The 22,485-nt window shown below is 38.9% G+C and overlaps 1 protein-coding gene across 4 annotated transcripts in view; it reads left to right on the top strand.

The window, feature by feature from the left end:
* Positions 1-6,647: 6,647 nt before the first annotated feature.
* Positions 6,648-22,485, top strand: part of LOC126469662 (uncharacterized) — a 436,607-nt gene continuing 420,769 nt past the window's right edge. For 3 of the 4 annotated variants that reach the window (XR_007586038.1, XR_007586037.1, XM_050096801.1), the window contains exon 1: positions 6,648-6,877. The gene's annotated coding sequence lies outside the window, so the exon portion shown is untranslated. Of the gene's footprint in view, positions 6,878-17,239; positions 17,335-22,485 lie in introns of those variants that run through there. The other variant, XM_050096802.1, reaches the window with a different exon arrangement.

Here is a 22,485-nt window from a genome sequence, read left to right on the forward strand (position 1 = left end):
ACAATGCTTTGCTTTCCAAGATTTTATTATGGAAGTTATTTCTTTTGGTGAAGTGAGTGATATATTCATGTAGCTGAAGCTATTTGTAAAGGTTAGTTTAAGATATTCAAGGGCAATAGTTACTGATCCTGACAATCCTATTCTATCAGTAACGGATATAAAGTACTTGTTAAATAGATTTGCCACACTATGCCCATCGGTTACTAATGTGTCATCTACCCTTAATGCTACTTGCTCCTGTTCCTTTCTGGTTCTACAAGTCTCCTCTTTCACTATATCCCATATTGTTTTTATTTTGTTCCCTGACATTGCTATCTTCTTCTCGTAGTGCATTTGCTTAGATGTCTGAATTACTTTTTTTAATATTTTACAGTATTCCTTGTATTTAGCTAAATCATCAGTATTGGAGCTATTCTTGGTCGACAGATACATTTTCCTTTTTGTCTTACAGGAAATCTTTATTCCTTGTGTAATCTATGGTTTTATTATAGACTTCTGTTTAATTTGAGTAACTTTTAGAGGAAAACAGTTTTCAAACATGGTACTGACATTGTTCATGAATGTATTATATTTTTCATTCATGTCATGGGCACAATAAACAGCTTTCCAGTTCATATCTTTCAGCAGTTTTCTAAAACACTCAATTTTTGGTTGACTGACTATTCTCCTGTACTCAGACTTAGCAGTCTTGATAATCTGCTCAGAATTTACATCTAAAACAAGGAGCTGCATGTCATGATCTGATAGTCCATTTATTACAAGTTTTGTGATATGATTTTGTTCCTTTGATTTGTCTATAAAAATGTTATCAATGGCTGTCCTTGAGGATTTTGTGATCCTAGTTGGAAAGTTTACAGTGTGAGTTAGATTGAAAGACAACATTACTAACTGCAGTAAATGTTCACTGGAAGATTGCATTAGAAAATCTGTATTAACGTCACCAAAAATCAAAATTTCCTTGTTTCTTCCTGTTAAATAACCCAAAAGAGCTTCTAGATGATTTATGAATAGATTATAATTTCCTGCAGGTGCTCAGTAAATAGTTACTATTATGTAGGATCTGTTATGGAACTCTACTTCTGTTGCACATGCTTCTAGATGCTGGTCTAAACAGAATTTATTAATGCCAATGTTCTTGAATTTATGGCAGTTTTTAATAAATGTGGCAACTCCTCCTCCATCCATATCTACTCTGCAGAAGTAGGAAGCTAACTTAAATCCTGAAATGTCTAACATATCTATGCCAGTGGTCACTTGATGTTCAGAGAGGCAGATTATGTCAATTTGGTTAGATGAATTCATTTCATCAATACAAATGAGTAGTTCATCAATTTTATTTCTGAGTCCCAGAATGTTCTGGTGTAGTAAAGACAACTGATACTGCATACTAATGGGATTATAACTGCTTTGGCGAAGATGAACTGGCAGTTTCTGATTACTTTCTGTTAAACATTGTTTAAATGGAATCTGTATGCTAAAACTGACTCCCGTTCATCTGTTTTCTCAAACTGAGTGTGTCTGCCAATCTCTCTTAAAACTCGTTTTCTTTCTCCCTTCTCTATCCTAAGAAAGGCATCCCTCTGACACCTGTGACCACTGGTATTTTACCACTTGTGACAGTGCCCCCCCTTACGTTTTCTGAAATCAACCAAGACAGTTTTCCCTTCCCTTTCCTATTGAGGTGAAGGCCATGCCTAGTGTAGTCCCACCTATCGATAGCATCCACAGGAATCAAACCAATATGGGACCCTGTATCCGTCCTAAGCAGCCACTCCAACTCCAAGTTCACCCTCCCGATGGAAGAGTTCAAATGAGGCCGATCATGGCGTCTCAACACAGACACAAATCGCACACTCGTATGCTTCGTTGCTGATGCTATCTTCACCAGGTCACTCTCTATGGAATATTCAGAGTCTCTGTCAATGCTATTTCCCAGACCACCCACTATAACCACGGCATCCTCCTTCGTGAAATCTTTGCACAAAGAACCTACATCCTCTGTTACCTGACCCAGATCTGCACTAGGCTTGAAAAAGTTTGTGACCTGGTACTCTGGACCCAGATTTTCCTGCAGTAGTTGGCCAACACCTGTACCATCGGAGCTACCTAACAACAGAACTTTCTTTTTCTTTACAAATTTCCCTACCTTTTTCAAGTCCTTGAAAGCTTGTTGTGCCATTTCTATGGCTTCAGCTACATGAGGCTCATCCGATTCTGACTGAGGCAACAGGTCAAATCTATTTTGAAGATTTATGACAAAGCTGTCTGATGCTCTCCTTTGCCTGTTCCCCCAATTACCTGTTGCCACTTCCCACCTCTGTTCACCCTTCTCCCTCTTTAACCTGTCCAGTTCCTCCCTTGCCTTGTCTAGGTCAGCTTGAAGAGCTACAATTTTCCCTTCCTGTTCCAGTATTTTCCTATCTCTACTGCAGATCCTACAGTACCACTGGTGAGCCTCATTTCTGTCCCCATTTCCCACGCCACTACATTCGCCCCAATGAAAGAAACTGCAGCACCCATCACACCATACCCTGGAACTAACGATCCTATGGCATGTCACACACTTCTCACTCATGGTAAAAACAGAAATCGTATAAACTGATGTAAGTACTGACTAAAACGTAAACAAAGGACCCTAGAAACTATTCAAGCAGATATAAATAAATTGAAAGATTACTGAATAAAAAACTGGTGATTACATATACGTTTAAGTCACTGTTTACTTACGATACGCGCGCTTGGAATTAAGCCTAAAATCCGTGCTATAGGCGCGAGAAGGAAAATAAACTTCTTACTCCGTTTAATCTTCTTTAACACTTCACTAACACTTCCACTAATGTAACAACACTTATATTATATTTATACCCTCAGGAAACGTTTACCTATAAGTTTAATTCACTGCTTACTTACGATTCGCACGCGTGAAATTAGGCCTAGGATTCGTGCTACAGGCGCGAGAAGAAAAATACGCTTCTTACCCCGATTAATCTTATTTTATACTTCACTAACACTCCTACTAATTTAACAACACTTAGATTATATTTCTAACAATTGTAAACGTTTAAAAACAGCTTAATAACAACGTTTTTTATAATTATTTAATGCAGCAAATACTCGAAGAGTCCGCGTCGGCTCAGCGTTGCCAACCAAATCAGGGCTTGTATGGAAGTATACAGACAGTTGTAACTCTTCAGACTTTCCCAGCGAGCTAATGACATCTTGGGTTGTCAGGTGTTCTGCTGGATAACAGCGTCATTCTTACATGATATTTCAGTAACGTAGCTTGTAACCTGAGACTGCTCCTCAAGTGGACCTGGCCCAGTATTTATGTCTGTGGCCTTCTCCCTCCACCGGCGGTTACGGGCAGTCTGCACCTGCTCGCCGCGACCTACTGGAGTGCTGCCATTCCATTTTCGGTCCGCTTATTCATCTAGACTCTAAAAACCCTTTTCTAGCATAAATATTCTTAATGCTTTCTTAAACTTACCGTATTTACTCGTATCTAAGCCGCACTCGAATCTAAGCCGCACATGAAAAACGAGACTCGAAATCAAGGAAAAAAATTTTCCCGAATCTAAAGCCGCACCTGAAATTTGAGACTCGAAATTCAAGGGGAGAGAAAAGTTTTAGAGTCCGCAGCTCGTGGTCGTGCGGTAGCGTTCTCGCTGCCCGCGCCCGGGTTCGATTCCCGGCGGGGTCAGGGATTTTCCCTGCCTCATGATGACTGGGTGTTGTGTGATGTCCTTAGGTTAGACAGGTTTACGTAGTTCTAAGTTCTCGGGGACTGATGACCATAGATGTTAAGTCCCATAGTGCTCAGAGCCATTTGAAAAGTTTTAGACCGCACCTCCAAATCGAAACAAAGTTCGTCCATTGTAACATGAGACACAGTTTAGGTCGAATGGATGAAGATACAGCTACAGCAGTTTGGCTCGAGTCGCAAGTAGTAGTTAAGCTTTACCAGGTAGCCATTGCTATGCGTCAGGCGCTCCGTCCGTATTTATACAGGTACCCTTCCTTTTTCACGTGCTTCGTCTGCTTTGAATCGATTGCTTATTTTGCTTTGATCTGATAGGTGCCATTCTCTTTGTTGTAAGTGTTTACGTCACTCTAAACTGAAAATGCACTATCGTACCTTGTCATGCACTGTTTGTTGCATTCAGATAATGACTGTATACGACCTGTTGCCGCTCGCAGCATGGCTTGCTTTTGTGTGCTCTACCACCGCTTACAATAAAAAGAATGAATTGTCGCATTAGCGAAACAATGGCAAGGGACTGCTATGTGTTGTTACTTACACTGCTGCCTTCTTTGACAATGACCAACAGGAACCAAATAATAGACTGGGTATGAAAGAAGATGTTCTGAACGAGAGTTAAGCAAAAAAAATTTCTCCGTTTGAAAATCTTTGCAGACGCCTCTTTAGTGCATTACATTCTGCACAGAAATTGGACTCATCTTAGATTTAAAAATCTAGTCAGTTGCCGTGCTTTATTTCTGACTGTATCACTATTCAGCATAAGAATAATACAAATATAAACATGACATGATACGTATATTTTTCTGCGTTTGCTGTTGCCTCACTCTAGTTTCGTAGTTTATTAGGAAGACAGGATTTAAATGAGATAACAGCAAACATGGCATAATGGTTCAAATGGCTCTGAGCACTATGGGACTCAACTGCTGAGGTCATTAGTCCCCTAGAACTTAGAACTAGTTAAACCTAACTAACCTAAGGACATCACAAACATCCATGCCCGAGGCAGGATTCGAACCTGCGACCGTAGCGGTCTTGCGGTTCCAGACTGCAGCGCCTTTAACCGCACGGCCACTTCGGCCGGCCATGGCATAGTGTTTACATACGTATTATTCTTATGGTGAACAGAATACTGCATAACTGCATGGGTTTCACGATTCATAAAATTTCCTATTAGCAACCATCTCTTGTCACCGTTGTACACGTCCTGTTGGTGTCAGTTGTCTGTCGCTTTTCGAAAGGCAGCCTGTGTACATGTGTTTAAGCTTGCCCTTAAATGGTTTATTCAAACAGACGTCAAGTGGTTGCAGAACTGAAGTCATCCCTCCTGGAATTACTGCCAAGTCGCTTTTGCTTTCCTCTAATTTTCGTTTTACTGCAGGTGTTGTATGGCCTGCGTATGCATTTAATACCAACAGACTGCGTAAACCAAGCATTGCGTCAGGACGACGATGCCACAAACGCCAAATCCATTCAAGCACCATGTCCTCCGAAAACCACCTAGTTTCGTTTGCTCCTACAATTACAGTTTTTGGAAACACTTCCGATTTCGGTAAAGTCTTTCGCTTGAAAACTGTGAATAGGGGTAATTTATGTCCATCTGCTGTGCAAGCAAGCATGACGGACACCTGTTTTTCACCCTCTTATGTAAGAACACTTATGTCTTTCTTTCCTTTGGCGTTAAATGTATAATTTGACGGCATGTCAGAATATACGGGAGTTTGGTCAGCATTTCCTATCTGATCAAGAAGGTATTGCTTTTTTGTGTGCCGCCTAATTATGAAGCGCTGGAATTCCACAAGTTTTTCTTCATAATTTTTCGGCAGCTTCTGTGCAACTGAAGTTCGCCTCCGAAGTGAAAAACCCCAGCGCTTCATAAACAGATCAATCCAGCTGCGACTAAACTTAAAATTTTCGATTTTTTGCTCTCTAGCATGCATTTCATGTGCCTTAATTTTTAAAATTTCGGCGTTCACAGGCAGGAATCTCTGACACTATTCCTTAACAAATTCATTTAAAATCACTTCTAGTGCATGATATCGTCCACACTTTGGCCCACTACATACTTTCCTGCTACTTGAACATTCATATAATTTGTCTCTCGTCAGTCGCCATAACCTGACGTTGCTCTCATCAATCCCGTATTGCAGACCTGCAGCACGACTAGAACCTTGTTCCGCTAAAGAAATAACTCCCCCCTTGAATTTGGCACTGTAATGAAAGCGTTTCATTATGGTTCACTAACACCAACAAGCATTTCCCAAAATTCCACTAAGCAATATGTGCCGCTACGTGAAATCTTAATGAGCGCCAGCGTGTCAACTCGTGCAGCAGTCCTAAAGTCTTGTGCATTGTTGGTATTTTTGTGTAAAGAAATTTATTTTTGTTGTTACGAATATTTGAAAGGCTGCTGCATTCGAAGATGAACAATACGGAATTTCCATTTACTTCGTTGGATAATGTATGAAAATGCAGTTGTCGAAACTCGGGGCGGAGAAAAAAGCTCGTCTTCTACCTTTTTTTTTAAATTTATTTTCTGACGCAGAGGTTTTGGCGCCAGTATTTATCTTTGTGCCCGCAATGCATGCCCGTGTAGCGCTACATACATTCGACGGCAGAAGTTAGTTGTGGCGGCACTTACCAACATTTTTCAGAACTTATGCTTACTTTGCACTCGATTCTAAGCCTCAGGCGGTTTTTTTGGATTACAAAAACCGGAAAAAAATGTAGCTTAGATTCAAGTAAATACGGTACTCTCGTTATGAATCTCTGTCTTTATTTTAGGTGGAAGAGCACTGAATAGTTTTGTTCCAGTGTAGTGGACACCCTTTTGCACCAAGCCCAAATTTCTTTGCTCATTGTGTTTGTCATTCTTCCTCCATGTGTTATGCTCGTGATAGTTATTGTTTGGTTGAAACATCTCTATATTTTTATAGACAACACACACAAGTGAAAAAAATATATTGGCATGTAGTTGTGTACGTTTTGAGTTTTTGAAAGCTATTTCTACATGAGTCTCTTGGGCGTAATCCACGTATAACTCTTAAAGCTCGCTTCCGAGCAATGAACACCTTCCTTGGTAGTGGCTGGTTGCCACAGAAGTGATGTCGTATTCAATGAGTGAGTGAAAATAGCCATAATATGCCACTTTTGTAGTGTTAGGTTTAATACATGTAGTGACAACCCGTAAAGCAAACGTAGCAGAGCTAAGCCTGTTACAGAGATCTATAATAAGTGGAGACCAGTTCATTTTCTTGTCAATGTAAAATCCAAGAAATTTTGTTGTTTCCATTCTTTCTATTGGCTGATTACCACATGTTTCACTTAGTCACTTAGTTCTCTCTCTTTTGCTGTTTTTGTACAGAACTGAATAAAATTGGTCTTACTGGAATTTAATGAGAGACCATTCACCTTGATCGATTTAACCACATCTGATAGTATGTGATTAATGGATTCCTCAAGATTCCTATCTGTTCTACTGCTCACAGAAATTGTGGTATCATCTGCAAATAAAGTAAATGTACACAGCAGCAGAAGAATTGAGCCCTGAGGCACTCCACATGTAATGGAAGTCCATTCAGAATGTACAGAAATATCACATACTCTACCGGAGCTATTCAAGACAAGTTTTTCTTTTCTGTCTTAGAGATACAACTGTAGCTAATTACCTGCAACACCACTTATTCTTACTAATTTTGCTTTTGGCAAGAGAATCTGGTGATCAACACAGTCAAATGCTTAGACAAATCACAGAAGACACCAATTGCTAGATGTTCTCATTAAGGGTTTCTAGGACTTCATTTCCAAGTGCATACATTGTGTCTTCTGTTACGGCCCTTTTGAAAGCCAAATTGGCTCTTCCTGAGAACCCCATTCAAGAGATGATCAGTAATTCTTACATTTGTTAGTTTTTCTGGAATTTTAGAAAAAGCTGTAATCTGAGACATAGGTTGATAGTTGACTAATTCAGTTTTATCACCCTTTTTGTATAGGGGCTTCAGAATGGCATACTTCAGCGTACTGGGAACAACACTTTTTTGAAGGGATACTTTGAAAATATGACAGAGAATGTCCCTTATCCACACACAAGAATATTTCAATAAATTATTAGAATGATTAACAACCCCTGCAGAGTTCTTACTTTTTAGAGACATGATGATGTTTTGAATATCGTCTACAGTGACAGGGTTAAGGTGTGTTTCTGAAATTGTGTTTGAATATACAGCTTGACAAAGAGCTATGGCTTCATCAACATCAGCTTGCAACCAATCTGTTGAGTTACTGATAGGAAGTGTGTATTGAAACCTCAGCCACACGTTTTGGCTTATTTACTAGTGTTCCTCTATTTACATCTTCTGTGCTTGTTGTATCACTTCCTATTTCTTTTTTTACAATGCTCCAAATTGTTTTTATTTCATTATTAGAATTATCCATTTTCTTCTCATAATAAAGGGCTTTTGATTTCTGTATTAGTTTCTTTAAAATTTTCCAGTATAATCTATAGTGTTCCCATTTTTCTACATCTTTAGATAATCTTATTGCAGAATACGTTTCCCTTTTGGTTTTGCATTACTGTTCTATATCTTTTGTAATCCAAGGCTTACTTACAGAATTGGAAGCACTGTTTTTGACCCATTTCTGTGGAAATATTTCTTCAAAAAGAGTTAAGAATTCATGTATAAAACAGTTAAATTTGGAGTCATTATTATCAAGGCTACATACTGAAGGTCAATCCATTTGCTACAACTTATGGTTGAAAGTTTCTTTTGCCTCTTTGTTCATTACTCTTAGGAGCTCCCATTGAGGAATTTTTTTTTAAACAGATTAACGTCATAAAGAATGAGAATTTGTCCATCATGATCTGAAAGCCCACTTATAAACTGCCTGACAGTATCATTCTAATGTCTACTTACACCTAAAAGAATGTTATCTGTCATAGTTTGGAACACAGATGTAATTCTTGTAGGAAAATTTATTACCGATATCAGATTATGTAAGGTCATCACAATCTCAGAGTCAATTTTATTCATATTTTCTGTCAAAAAGTTTATATTGAAATCGTCTAAACTACAATAACCTAGGCTTTTGCATGTAACCCTGACGGGAGGAGTTCTATTATATGTAGAAAATTTTTTATGTCACCTGAAGGTGCCATGTAGACAGCCAGCACTATTATTGTGTGGAAATTAGTTATTATTTCAGTTGCACATGCCTCAAATTGTTGTTCCACAGAGTATTTCTTAATGTTTATGGCTTTGTATGCTATACTATCCTTAACATAAATTGTTACTCCACCTTTGTCTTTACTTTTTCTACAGTATTTTGTTAGTAAACTATAACTTACTATAGATGGCAAGGCACATTTATCAACAGCATGGTGTTCAGTTAAGCACAAAACCTGAGCAATATTTATACAGTCCTTTTCATTAATGTTAATAAGTAGTTGATCTGTTTACCTAAGAGGCTTCCTATATTTAGATGAAATGCTTTTTTATTCTATTAGTGCTGTTGTTACCTGACTGAGAATCCACTGACACTACCTACTGTTGTCCCTTTTTTTCTTCAGGCCCATACATAAAAAATCCTTGAGATGTGAAGGAGGCTCAGTATTCCTTCTGCCCAACAACTTTTTATTTGGATTGCTTGATGAAGATTTCTTCCCATTTTTTGAATTTGGAATTTCCATTTTTCTCATACATGTCACATCTTTTTCTTCTGCAGGTGATGTTAATCTTGTAGGTGAAATCACAACTTCAGCATAGAAGAGTGTTTTAAATGGACTTTGCATCTCGATTTGTACACCAGCTGACAAGTTATTTTTCTCCTTTGCATTTTCAGCACCAGGATGTCCTTGTATTACCATTGCTAGGACAGTTTTGACTTGCTTCCCTTAGTTATGCTACTAATATGTCCTCTAATTTGATTACACATAAATCGCTTTACCTTATTATTTATATGCATACCATGCCTGGTATAATGAGCCCTTTCATGGGAATGACATTTGAGGAAAGATGAATTAGGACATGCTGTAGCAATTTTCTGTAGTTTCCTATTAGTATTTTCGGTTTCTTTGTTGATGCATGATGTAGGAATTAAGTCATATCTTGTTGGCATGCTTGAGATGATCATGTTTACATTCCATAAATTGCTTAGGGCTTTCACTGCTTCTCTGACAGCCTGTTTAGCATTATTATGGTACACATCATTAGAACCTCCAATTAAGATAACAACATCATTTTTTGTGAATGTCTCCAATAGTGTACAGCAGTCCTTTGTTACTTCATACATAGGTGCACTTTGTTTTATGAATGATGTTATGTTAATGTTCATTTCACTAAGCATCTTCAAAACATTTCATCCATGGATGGCTATCAACTAAAACTAGCACTTTTCTGTCTTTATAATTTATGTCATGGCACTTCATGTTGCCATGGGGAAACATACTGTCCTTGTTATTCAATTTTATGTACTTCTGTAACATTCATGGGAATATTTACAGTATCTAAAGAATCACTTGGTTTTCGCAATGTTTGAATTATCGTATGGGGACATTTATCATCTGAAATCACTTCAGGACTGTTTTTGGTAGACACGGCCATTGTAAACACTTGCTGGTATTGTTTCACACTTGAAAGTACTTTCAGCACAATGCAACAGTTCTCATTTTCACTACCACTACCATCACTAGACATTTTCACTGTGAGTGATTTTACGACTGTCTCCAAATTACAAACAAACCTTTTTGCTGCCATAAGTTTCTGTTGAAGTGCATCAGCAGTACTTTCTTTTACTCCAAGAGAAAACTTCTTAACAGCAGTTTCTTGAAGGTTGCATGTTTCTATGTCACAGTCACATGCTTTAGTTACTGTGCCTACACTCACCAAACACAAAATGTGAGCCCACACGTGTGTTACTGCACACAATCTGATACCTGTGACATCACTTTTGTTGCAACATACACATAAAAGATTAAATATATTTCCGATTTCTAGAGAACGATTTACAACCACATCTATTCACAATGCCATCTTGTGAGAATGGTGCATGTCTACTGATACACCTGAAGATGAGGGTGTAAACCCTCGAAATACATATTGGGAGAAAATGAAAGTGACTGATACAGATAATTGTTTTAATTTGTTTTTAATGCCATAAAAGTCACAATTTCCGAACCACAGTCTAATATGGACAATGTAAGTTTATGTTGTATATGTGTTAGATCAGACTAAGAGCCTTTCAACCATGTTAAGGAAAATATGGTACAAAATTATGAAAGACTGATTTTAAGTGTGAGGATGTCACAGAATTGCTGAGAAATCTTTTAACCAGAAGATACAGGAACATGCTCACCACCCATCAAACACCTGCTTAGGAAACTTCAGAAAGAGAGAAATCTGAAAGTGGAATATTATGCGTAATAATGAAGAGGACAAAAATCTTTCTGTTCAGTTCACAATAATTTCCTTGTTTCTTTTTGTGATGGATGCAATTGCATTTGATTTGGAGCACTCTAATTCAAATTAATAACTGTTGCCAGTATGAACATGGCAGACGTTACTGGTAAGTGTAGGAACATACTAATTCAAAGTAATAACTGTCATCACTATGAATGGAGTATTTCATGGGAAGTAATGAGAGAATGTCAATTCTTATCATCTTGGTGGTTAGGTGTCTCACTCAGTTCTGTAATAAACAATATATTATATCTGAAGTCTTAATATATAGAGACTTGGGATAAATTACCAGGTGGGCATTTCAAGTTTTATGTTGCTTGAGTTATTTTAAATATTATATTAATTTAAGAAACAGCTACTTTATTTGTAAGATGGATTGAGAGAAGTTAGGAATAATAGCTCTCCCCAATGAAATGAACATATGGCATTATTGGCCAGCAGACCCCATCTGGTGTTATCCGGCCTCTTGGGCAAAAACTTTCTATTTGATGCTACTTACGCACCTTGCCATAGAAGATGGTGAGATGGAACGATTAGGATGAAACAAACATGCTGTCCCCAGTAAAGTCATCTCTGACCTGGCTGGGAATGGAACCAGGGACTATGTGATCTAGAGGAAGTGACACTAATCATTAGTCCGCCAATGACTTGGCAGCAGAAAATATGGTACGGGGACATGAAGATAAAATGTCAATAACAAAACATCACATGGGAATCCATTTGCAGAGATTTGTGTCATGCTTCTATTGCAAATCTGATTTTCCTAAATCTGTTCGGGTAAAGACCAGGATAGTTCCTTTGAAAAGGGCATGGCCGATTTCCTTCACCATCCTTTCATAATCTGAGCATGTGTTCTGTCTCTAATGACCATGCAGTTAGTGGGACATTAAAGTTTAATCTTACTTCATTCCATTTGTCTGTAAATGAAAAAGAAAAGACTGTTATGTATACTCCAGTAAAAAGTATTGTCTGCCAAGCACTTGAGTGGTGTTTGTGATGAGCATTTATAGCTGTAGAAATACAATTGATTTCAGTTGGATAAAAATCATAAAATTGACATTGACTATTTCATTCAGATGGGTGTTTGACTAATAGACTAAACATCTAGGCCTTGATGCCTTAGTGCAGTACATACCTAGACCACTAATTCTAATACATGTTAGTACAGTAGCACTGAACTCAGAGGTTGACAGTTGTACCAGTAAAAGACATTTTCATAATCAGTAATTGGCTGATAAACACAAATAGAGTGATGACATTTTTTGCTTCATGGCCATACTGTGGACTACAGTCCTGAGTCCCCAAAACACTCCCAGTAGTTAATGAAGTTTGTGAGGGGATGTGACATCGTTGGTGATTCATTTGTAAGAACGAACATTAAGTTTTGAATTCCTGTTGGTGCTAAAATTGCAGTACTGTTCAGAAGTAAAGTCTCCACCTCTCTTTCATTTCCATACTCATGCATAATCATCATCTATGTCAGAGTTACACATCTGGAACATTGTGCAAAAGTCGTAAAAAAAAGCAATATCAAACCACTTACATTAGGATCTTGCCATGAGAATTGTCCTGGATATTCCACAACGTCACCATACTGTACCATGATTCGGACAATCAATTATTGGAGATGATACAGGATTGTAGTCAGACAAAACAGGGTAAAGTAAATAACTAAGTCACTCTTCCACATATTAGACTACAAAAAAAAGGTCATTATATTTGAGACTTGAAGCAGTATTATGAGTTATAGATTCTCTCTATAGTATGTATGAAAAAAATTTGCCCAACACTGAAATGTTCTTAATGTCTGCTACTCTTTGTTATGCTATACATGGTAAGACAACTAAGATAAGCCACCCCAAATACTGTCATGTCGAAACCACGGTCAAGTCCAAATCTAAAGACAGGGTCGTCAGTGAAATATGTTTATTACTGACACTAATTTAAAGCCAGAACAGAACTGAATTCCTGCATGCAGAGTGCTGCAGTTTAAACAAACATCAGATATTCCAGACTGTTGCTATTTATGCAAATGTCAAATATTCTAGAATACACAAACATTGCAAATATGAGATTTTTTGAGAAACTTTTTGAAATGATAATTGCTAAATAACAAGTAATGGCTGGTGGGCACATTTCAACTGGTGACCTACAGGACACTAGTCAGTGACACTAACCACTACACCACATTGGTAGCATCACGACTTGCAGCATTGCTCCCTCTCCTGGAGAAACTGTGACCCTCTGATTCAAAAGTTCTCATTGGGACCAACAACAGCATCCTGGATATAGAGCTTGTTAATGGTACCCTGTATGACAATGTTGGTGGTTGTGTTGTCATATCCTCTTCTCTATGTTAAGCTTTGAAAATAGCCCCTCCCTTCAGAGATTCATGATAGTTGAGCTGGTCTTCAGTTTCCTCGAAGCTCCCATTATCGATATGCCCCTCAAGACTGTGTTAGGACTTGATGTGGAGGACACAGATGTCATCTCTGCACTTTCATCTTCTTGATGAAAGGTCATAAGCTTCAACTTCATGTGTGATATATGATGTAGACCAGAGTAGCAAATTAGTTAACTCTTTGGATAGCCTCACTTTTAGCACATGTGTAAAAATCCATATCAAGTGTCCCAGGCTGCATCTCACCAGCTGGTATTTGGCACTAAAGCATTGTCAAGGTTTTTTATTGCTGTCCAGGGACTGTACGCAAGCCAGCTGCCTCTTTATTCATTCCTGGTAATAAGGTGTTTCAAGTAGTCATCCAGACAGTGTATCAATTGACATTTTGACCTCGCAACCATGAAGTAGAAAGAGCAGTGTTAAGCCTTTATTATCTTGCTTCATTTTGTTATATGAGAATATACTGATGGGCAACATTGTATCCAAATCTCTCTGTTCATCATTAAAATACATTGAGGGCATATCTGCCAATGTCGTATTAAAGAATTCTGTTAGGCCATTCATCTGTGAGTGGTGGGCACTTGTCATCCTGTGAGTGATGTCACAAAGTGAAATCACCTTGGGTAGTACTCTGGACAGTAAAAGCTTCCCACAATCGCAGATCATCACACATGGTGCTCCATGCTTCAAATTAATTTTTTATAGAAGTAAATTCAATTTCTGAAGCTATGGCAGTTGGTACAGCTTTGGTGACAGCATAGCAGGTGAGGTAGTCAGTGCAAACTATTGTACACTTAACTCCCATTTGTTTACTGGAGGAACTTGTCCAACAGGTTGATTCCAGTCTGGTGGATTGGTGCTGCTGCAGCCAGGATTGCTACCAGATATCCCAGAGATAACTGCAGCAAGTGGTACCATCCTTGGTGTTCCTTCAGTGGCTCATGTAGTGTGTAATTGGATCAGTAGAGACTTGGCCAGTGATACCTGCATCTGATTCTGTCTGGAATATCAATGAAAATAATCAGTTTTTGATAATATAAGTAGTTGTATAGCAGTAGCAGGAGTACACACACATAAAAGGTATTACAGTTCAGAAGCTTTCAGAGCCAGTGACTCCTTATTCTGGCAGAAGGCCTGAAGTGGAAGGTAGAGGGGTGAAGGTAAAGGATGGATGAGGCTTAGGAAAATGTTAGAGCTTGGAAGAGAAGCCTAGATCAGGGGAGACTTACTGGATGGGATGAGAAGGAAAGAGCCTTTCCTTCTCATCCTCTCCAGTATGTCTCTCCTGATCTGGGGTTCTGGGCGACTTTTCTGAACTCTGCCCCTATTACCAAACCTCACCAGCCCTTTTCATGCACCCTTCTTCCTTTCCCTTCATCCCTTCTCCCAGAAGAAGGAGTCACTCGCTCTGAAAGTTTGCAAACTGTGATGCCTTTACATATGTGTTCTCCTGCCACTGTTTGGTGAATTTTCATGAATCACAGGTGACCAGACATTGGAGAATCATGGAAATACTTCAAGAAAGCTGGCCACATATGAATTGGGGTGACGAGCAACCATTTCCATCCCACCAAATCATAGTTCCCCTTATACAGTGTTCCAATTGTTAATTGGAATTCTTCTTTGGTTGGTTCCTCCTTCCTCAAAGCTTCTGTGGTTTTCAGCAGTTCTGGATCTTCTCTCTGTTCAGCAGCAATGTAATTTAATGCAGTAATGACTGATATTTCATCCATCCTGCGAACTTAGAAAGTATCCTGTAATCGTAAGGTGTCACCTTTTCAGCACAATCCTGTGTTTATACTAGAACTATATGTATCCCAAAACTGCTAGCATCTGTGTGAACTTCTGACATGTCATTCTTGTCTTAAAATCCTAGAACTGGAGATGTTAGTGCCTTCTAAGGGCCAAGTGAAGACCTTTCCTGCATCTCGTTCTGGAAAATTTGGTGTCCCCTCGCAATAGTTCATGCAAGGGATGTGCCTTGGTACAGAAGTCCTTTACATATCATAGGTAGTATGAGCACATTACAGAAAAACTTTCACTTCACAAATATGCCAAGGAGTCAGAAAATCTTATTTTCTCTGAACTGGTGTGGCCTTCATCACCATTAACTGGGTACTCGAAGATCTTTGTTTCTTGTCCGATGAAAAGGCACTTTGTCAGGTTCAGGCAGAGGGCTCCGGTATGTACACACTTAAACACAGCTGACAAGCAGCTTAAACGTTCTTCAAAGGTCTTTGAAAAAATTATGGTGTTATCCATGATAGAAAACGATGTAGGGTTTTGCAGCAGGTTGTCCATCATACACTCCAAGGTGGCTGAGTGTTATCTGGTCCAGACAGCATGACTTTGAACTCACAGATGCTGTCAGATGTTATGCACGCAGACTTTTCCCAGTCTGACTCATAAATATTGACTCACCACTAGCATGTCTGCAAGGCCATAGTTGAGAAATACTTCGTTCCTTTCAAGCAGTCAGGATGTCATCAATGGGCAAAAATGGGTAGACTTTATTTTTCACGATTTTGTTTAGCCATTGGCAGGTGACCTAGAAATGTAACAAGCTGTTGTTTCACTTGAAAAGGACCACAGGTGAGGACTAAGGACTCTCTGAAGGTTCAAGGTGATATCATCTTCCAGCATCATCTCCACTTCCCCCCAGGATTATCTATCGGTCATCCAGTGACACCCCATATGAACCTTGGCTAATTGATGGATGATCCCCAGTATTGACACAGCATTTTACCATGTGCTGCTAGGCCTATCTTTTCTCCACTTTGGATTTGAAAACATCTGTGAATTAATGCAGAATGACTTTCCTTTGTCACCTTTGTTCTTTGGTGAGGCCAGATACTATTGGCAGTTTGATAGTAGCTTCCTCCCTGGTGTTGCATGTAGTGGTAGTGCAGAATGATTCTTCAGTGGTGACATTAAGGTGCCATTCCTGGTCTGGTTGAGCTATACTTATACAAATACTTTTAGGGATGAGTTGAAGCTGACAGTTAGTGATACGAAGTACTCCATGGCCACCTGCAGTGATTATGGTCATTGCTGGCAAGTAGATTTCTTTTGTGAGCCTGAGCAGTTTTTTGTAATTAAAGAACTTTCACAGTTTAGCTGAGCATCTTTATTAATGACTAGAGCTCATCTTGTTGACGATGGTGGGATAAAAATGTTTTCATCGGCAAACGACCACCCGGAGGAATCAATGTTATGTGAGCTTTTTGGAATAGCTTCATCAGTCTGGAGATCTGATCTTCTGTAGCCTATGACTGCTTGTGATGCATACAAGAGCTTCCATCCGAGGATAAGATTATCACTAGCTTCTGCTAAAATGACAAATTTGGAGCGTTGAGTTCTACTATTGATAATTATTCTTGCTATACGTGTTCCTTTTGGCTGGAAATATTTCCCATTTGTAGCTTTCAGCACAATTGCTTTATATCACGGACATAGTGTTCTTTAGCTGATGATGATCACAATCCCACATTACAGGGAAGGAAGACCCTGACTCAACTAGTGCTCAGACAGGTTGGCTGTTAATGATCATGTTACGGAATTTTGCTGACATCTAGGAGGATTTTTATCTGTGGTGGCCTCACCTCCTGAATTTTTTTTTTGCTAGGTGAGTGGCTGGTTTCTCTTTATGGTGATGGGAAATTGCTATGGTACATTGGAGAGTGACGTTGTCCAGGATACAGTGATGACCTTCGCCCTACAAGGTGACTATAATCATCTACAGTTGACTGGTATGAAGAGGATTGTTGTGATAGCGGACATCTCATAGCATAATAGTGATTGAACACTCATCTTCTTTGTCTACAGTAGTGTACAATGTGTCCAGACTATTCACAGTGAAAACATACCACCATGTTGTTCTCTGCCTTCCAAATGTCCATTTCTTTATGGGGCTTCGTATTTGGTGGAGCAGTTGGTTGTACCTTCACTGGTTTGATGCTGGGTTCTCATTTGACAGTTGGAACAGGAGTCCAAGTTGGTCTAGTCCATTATTCATTGTGCATTTGATTGGTGGTATAGATTGGTGCCAAAGACGGGTACACCTCTTATTCGTCGTTCTCTATTACGTCTCGATTTATGAGGTTCACATTCGTAGGTGCTGTACTTGGTCTGATATTTCTGACTTCCATACATTGCTGCAACTCTTCTTTTACTATCTGGCATATGAGACAGGCAAGGTCATGGCGGTCTTCCACAGTTGCCATGGGGACCACATTTGGGAGTCGGTCATACTTCTTTTGCCCAATTCTTTTCTGTTACAGTTCCTTGATGTGGTGGCACCACTTGATAAATTACTTTGTTGTTATGACATCCTTTACCAGAAGAGGTGGGTACATGTCTTCTCAAACTCCTTTCATCAAGTGCGAGATTTTGCCAGCTGCTGCCATATTTATATTCACAATGTGACATAGGGGCTAAAACATTCTGTATGTCATTCCCCTATGATGATGGGCCTTGTTCTTCAGTTGTTCTTCAACTATGTGGACTTGCTGCTGACTGTCACCAAGTATTCTCTTTAGTTTGGCCTGGAATTTGGTCCCGCTATTGAGCTTCTCTTCATTGTTCTCAAATCACTGTTGGGATCTGCCATACAGGTAAAAGTATATGTTAGTCAAACACATCATGTCATCCCACCTTTTGTATATTGTGGCTTGGTCAAATTCTTTCAGCCATTTTGTCAGGTCCTGACCAGCATCTCTGGAAAACACTAATGGATACCTCAGATGCAGCTTACTTACTTCTGTTTTAGAATCAATAGTCTCCTTAACATACATATCTTAGGAGTGCTGCACCGTTTGTATTACAATTCGTGTCCATGTAGGAGACGACTTTTATGTTGCCTAATTGGAACCATGGTGATGAAGACATATTGAAATAAGCTGCATCTTCACCAAACCATCTCATGTCAAAACCACAATCGAGTCCAAATCCGAAGGTAGGACCATCAATGAAGTACAACACTTAGCACTGAAAACACATTTATTACTGACTCCACAATATGGCCAGAACATAAATGAACTTCTGGACAGGTAGTGCTGCTATTTATACAAACCACAGCTATACCAGAATATACAAACGTTACAACTATAAGACATAATGAGAACATTTCAGAAATGATAATTATTGAGTAAAAAAATATTGGCTGGTGCTTAGATTTGAATTGGTGACCCACAGAATGGCAGTTGTTGACACTAACCACTACACCAGACTGCTAGCATCACAACTTAATAGCAGTAATCCACAATGAGTAAATGTATAGAGGTACAGTTTTCACTAAATAATAGCAGACAGTGGTGTGACGTATGCAAGTAATTTTTAACATTTGTTGGTGTTGAATTATTAAACCAACTTCCTTTCCTTAAAATGGTACTATAGACTTTTGCTGTGGTATTGAAAAGAGCATTAAAAAAGGACTTCATTGCCATAGCATGTGTGGAACTTGATCAAATAGTAATAATACAACAGTGCCACTAACTACCGTCTTGTTATCAGAAAAGGAGTCCCACAGGCATCTGCCCTACTGTACAAAATGTAAACCAACACCTACCTCAGGTAGGGTTCATATTTTCATTATTATGACTGTCATATTGAGAGTTCAGACCCTGAGCATTGACACAGGCTAGAAAACAATTCCAGGCAGACAATATTGCAGACTGAATTTCATCTGGACATATTACACCATCGGAATTTTATTTTTTTGGGAGTCATTGTTGTTTACTTTTAGTCCTCTTGTTTTAATTTTCTGTACATGTAAAAGTCCAGAGGTGCGAAGTCTGGTGAGCATGTAGATCACTGAATTACCAATCCAGTGATATCCAACTATTCAATTTAGAAGGTCTGTAATTATCTGTGCAGAATGCATGGGATACACAACGTATTGGCATCACATAGGGTGCTTTAGGTCTAGTTGGACATCTTTCAATAACTGTGACAGCACATCTTTTAGGAACTGTAGATATTTGTGACTATTTAGAGTCTTACAAACGAAACAGAGATCCCTGTAAAGCTCATACTACATGTTGACAGACCAAGGCTGTTGCCAGTCCTCTCCCCTAGCCAGCACTGATATTCAACTGACCTGTAGTGCACATTGTGAAGATTGATTAAGCCTCAGTATGTAAATGATGATTCACTTGTGAGCAAAATCATGCACAGAAATGCCACCTCACATTGCAGTTTTTGTAGACACCATTTGGAGAACTGTAATTAATTCTGAAAGTTATTGACATGAAGTTGTTAGTGGTGATAAATGTGGAAAGGGTAAATGTGTTGAAATATGGTGTTGTGTTCTCAGAACAGTCCTTTCGCTCACCCCACTCATTCACTGAAGCTGCCTCATAGTGACATGTAGACTACTACATCTACATCTACACGTGTTCTATGCACCATTGTATGGTGCTTAGTGAATTGTATCCTGTGCCTCTACTAATTATTTCCTTTCTTGTTCCACTTGCAAATAGATCAAGGGAAGGATGACTGTTTATATGCCTACGTGTGAGCCTTGATTTATCTTATCTTTATGGTCTTTATGCAACTGTGTGTTGTTGTTGTTGTTGTTGTTGTTGTGGTCTTCAGTCCTGAGACTGGTTTGATGCAGCTCTCCAAGCTACTCTATCCTGTGCAAGCTTCTTCATCTCCCAGTACCTACTGCAGCCTAGATGCTTCTGAATCTGCTTAGTGTATTCATCTCTTGGTCTCCCTCCACGAATTTTACCTTCCACACTGCCCTCAGATACTAAATTGGTGATCCCTTCATGTCTCAGAACATGTCCTACCAACCGATCCCTTCTTCTATTCGAGTTGTGCCACAAGCTCCTCTTCTCCCCAATCCTATTCAATACATCCTCATTAGTTATGTGATCTACCCATCTAATCTTTAGCATTCTTCTGTAGCAACACATTTCGAAAGCTTCTATTCTCTTCTTCTCTAAACTATTTATCATCCATGTTCCACTTCCATACATGGCTACACTCAATACAAATACTTTCAGAAATAACTTCCTGACATTTAAATCTATACTCGATGTTAACAAATTTTTCTTCTTCAGAAATGCTTTCCTTGCCATTGCCAGTCTACATTTTATATCCTCTCTACTTCTACCATCATCAGTTATTTTGCTCCCCAAATAGCAAAACTCCTTTACCACTTTGAGTGTCTCATTTCCTAATCTAATTCCCTCAGCATCACCTGACTTAATTTGACTACATTCCATTATCCTCATTTTGCTTTTGTTGATGTTCATCTTGTACCCTCCTTTCAAGACATTGTCCATTCTGTTCAACTGCTCTTCCAAGTCCTTTGCTGTCTCTGACAGAATTACAATGTCATCGACAAACCTCAAAGTTTTTATTTCTTCTCCATGGATTTTAATACCTACTCCAAACTTTTCTTTTGTTTCCTTTATTGCTTGCTCAATATACAGATTGAATAGCATTGGGGAGTGGCTACAACCCTGTCTCACTTCCTTCCCAACCACTGCTTCCCTTCCATGTCCCTCGACTCTTATAACTACCATCTGCTTTCTGTACAAATTGTAAATAGCCTTTCACTCCCTATACCTTTAGAATTTGAAAGAGAATATTACAATCAACATTGTCAAAAGCTTTCCCCAAGTCTACAAATGCTAGAAATGTAGGTTTGCCTTTCCTTAATCTTTCTTCTAAGATACGTCATAGAGTCAGTATTGCCTCACATGTTCCAACATTTCTACGGAATCCAAACTGATCTTCCCCGAGGTCGGCTTCTATCAGTTTTTCCATTCATCTGTAAAGAATTCGGGTTAGTATTTTGCAGCTGTCACTTATTAAACTGATAGTTCGGTAATTTTCACATCTGTCAACACCTGCTTTCTTTGGGATTAGAATTATTATATTCTTCTTGAAGTCTGAGGGTATTTCACCTGTCTCATACATCTTGCCCACCAGATGGTAGAGTTTTGTCAGGACTGGCTCTCCCAAGGCTGTCAGTAGTTCTAATGGAATGTTGTGTACTCCAGGGGCCTTGTTTCGGCTTAGGTCTTTCAGTGCTCTGTCAAACTCTTCACGCAGTATCATATCTCCCATTTCATCTTCATCTACATCCTCTTCCATTTCCATAATATTGTCCTCAAGTACATCGCCCTTGTATAGACCCTCTATATACTCCTTCCACCTTTCTGCTTTCCCTTCTTTGCTTAGAACTGGTTTCCCATCTGAGCTCTTGATATTCATGCAAGTGGTTCTCTTTTTTCCAAAGGTCTCTTTAATTTTCCTGTAGGCAGTATCTGTCTTAACCCCTAGTGAGATAAGCCTCTACATCCTTACATTTGTCCTCTAGCCATCCCTGCTTAGCCATTTTACACTTCCTGTTGATCTCATTTTTGAGACATTTGTATTCCTTTTTGCCTGCTTCATTTACTGAATTTTTATATTTTCTCCTTTCATCAATAAAATTCAATATTTCTTCTGTTACCCAAGTGTTTGTACTAGCCCTCGTCTTTTTACCTATTTGATACTTTGCTGCCTTCACTATTTCATCCCTCAAAGCTACCCATTCTTCTTCTACTGTATTTCTTTCCCCCATTCCTGTCAATTGTTGCCTTATGCTCTCCCTGAAACACTGTACAACCTCTGGTTCTTTCAATTTATCCAGGTCCCATCTCCTTAAATTCCCACGTTTTTGCAGTTTCTTCAGTTTTAATCTACAGTTCATAACCAATAGATTGTGGTCAGAGTCCACATCTGCCCCTGGAAATGTCTTACAATTTAAAACCTGGTTCCTAAATCTCTGTCTTACCATTATATAATCTATCTGATACCTTTTAGTATCTCCAGGGTTCTTCCATGTATACAGCCTTCTTTCATGATTCTTGAAC

The sequence above is a fragment of the Schistocerca serialis genome, chromosome 3 (genome assembly GCF_023864345.2).
Source record: "Schistocerca serialis cubense isolate TAMUIC-IGC-003099 chromosome 3, iqSchSeri2.2, whole genome shotgun sequence".
In the NCBI taxonomy this organism is placed as follows: domain Eukaryota; kingdom Metazoa; phylum Arthropoda; class Insecta; order Orthoptera; family Acrididae; genus Schistocerca; species Schistocerca serialis.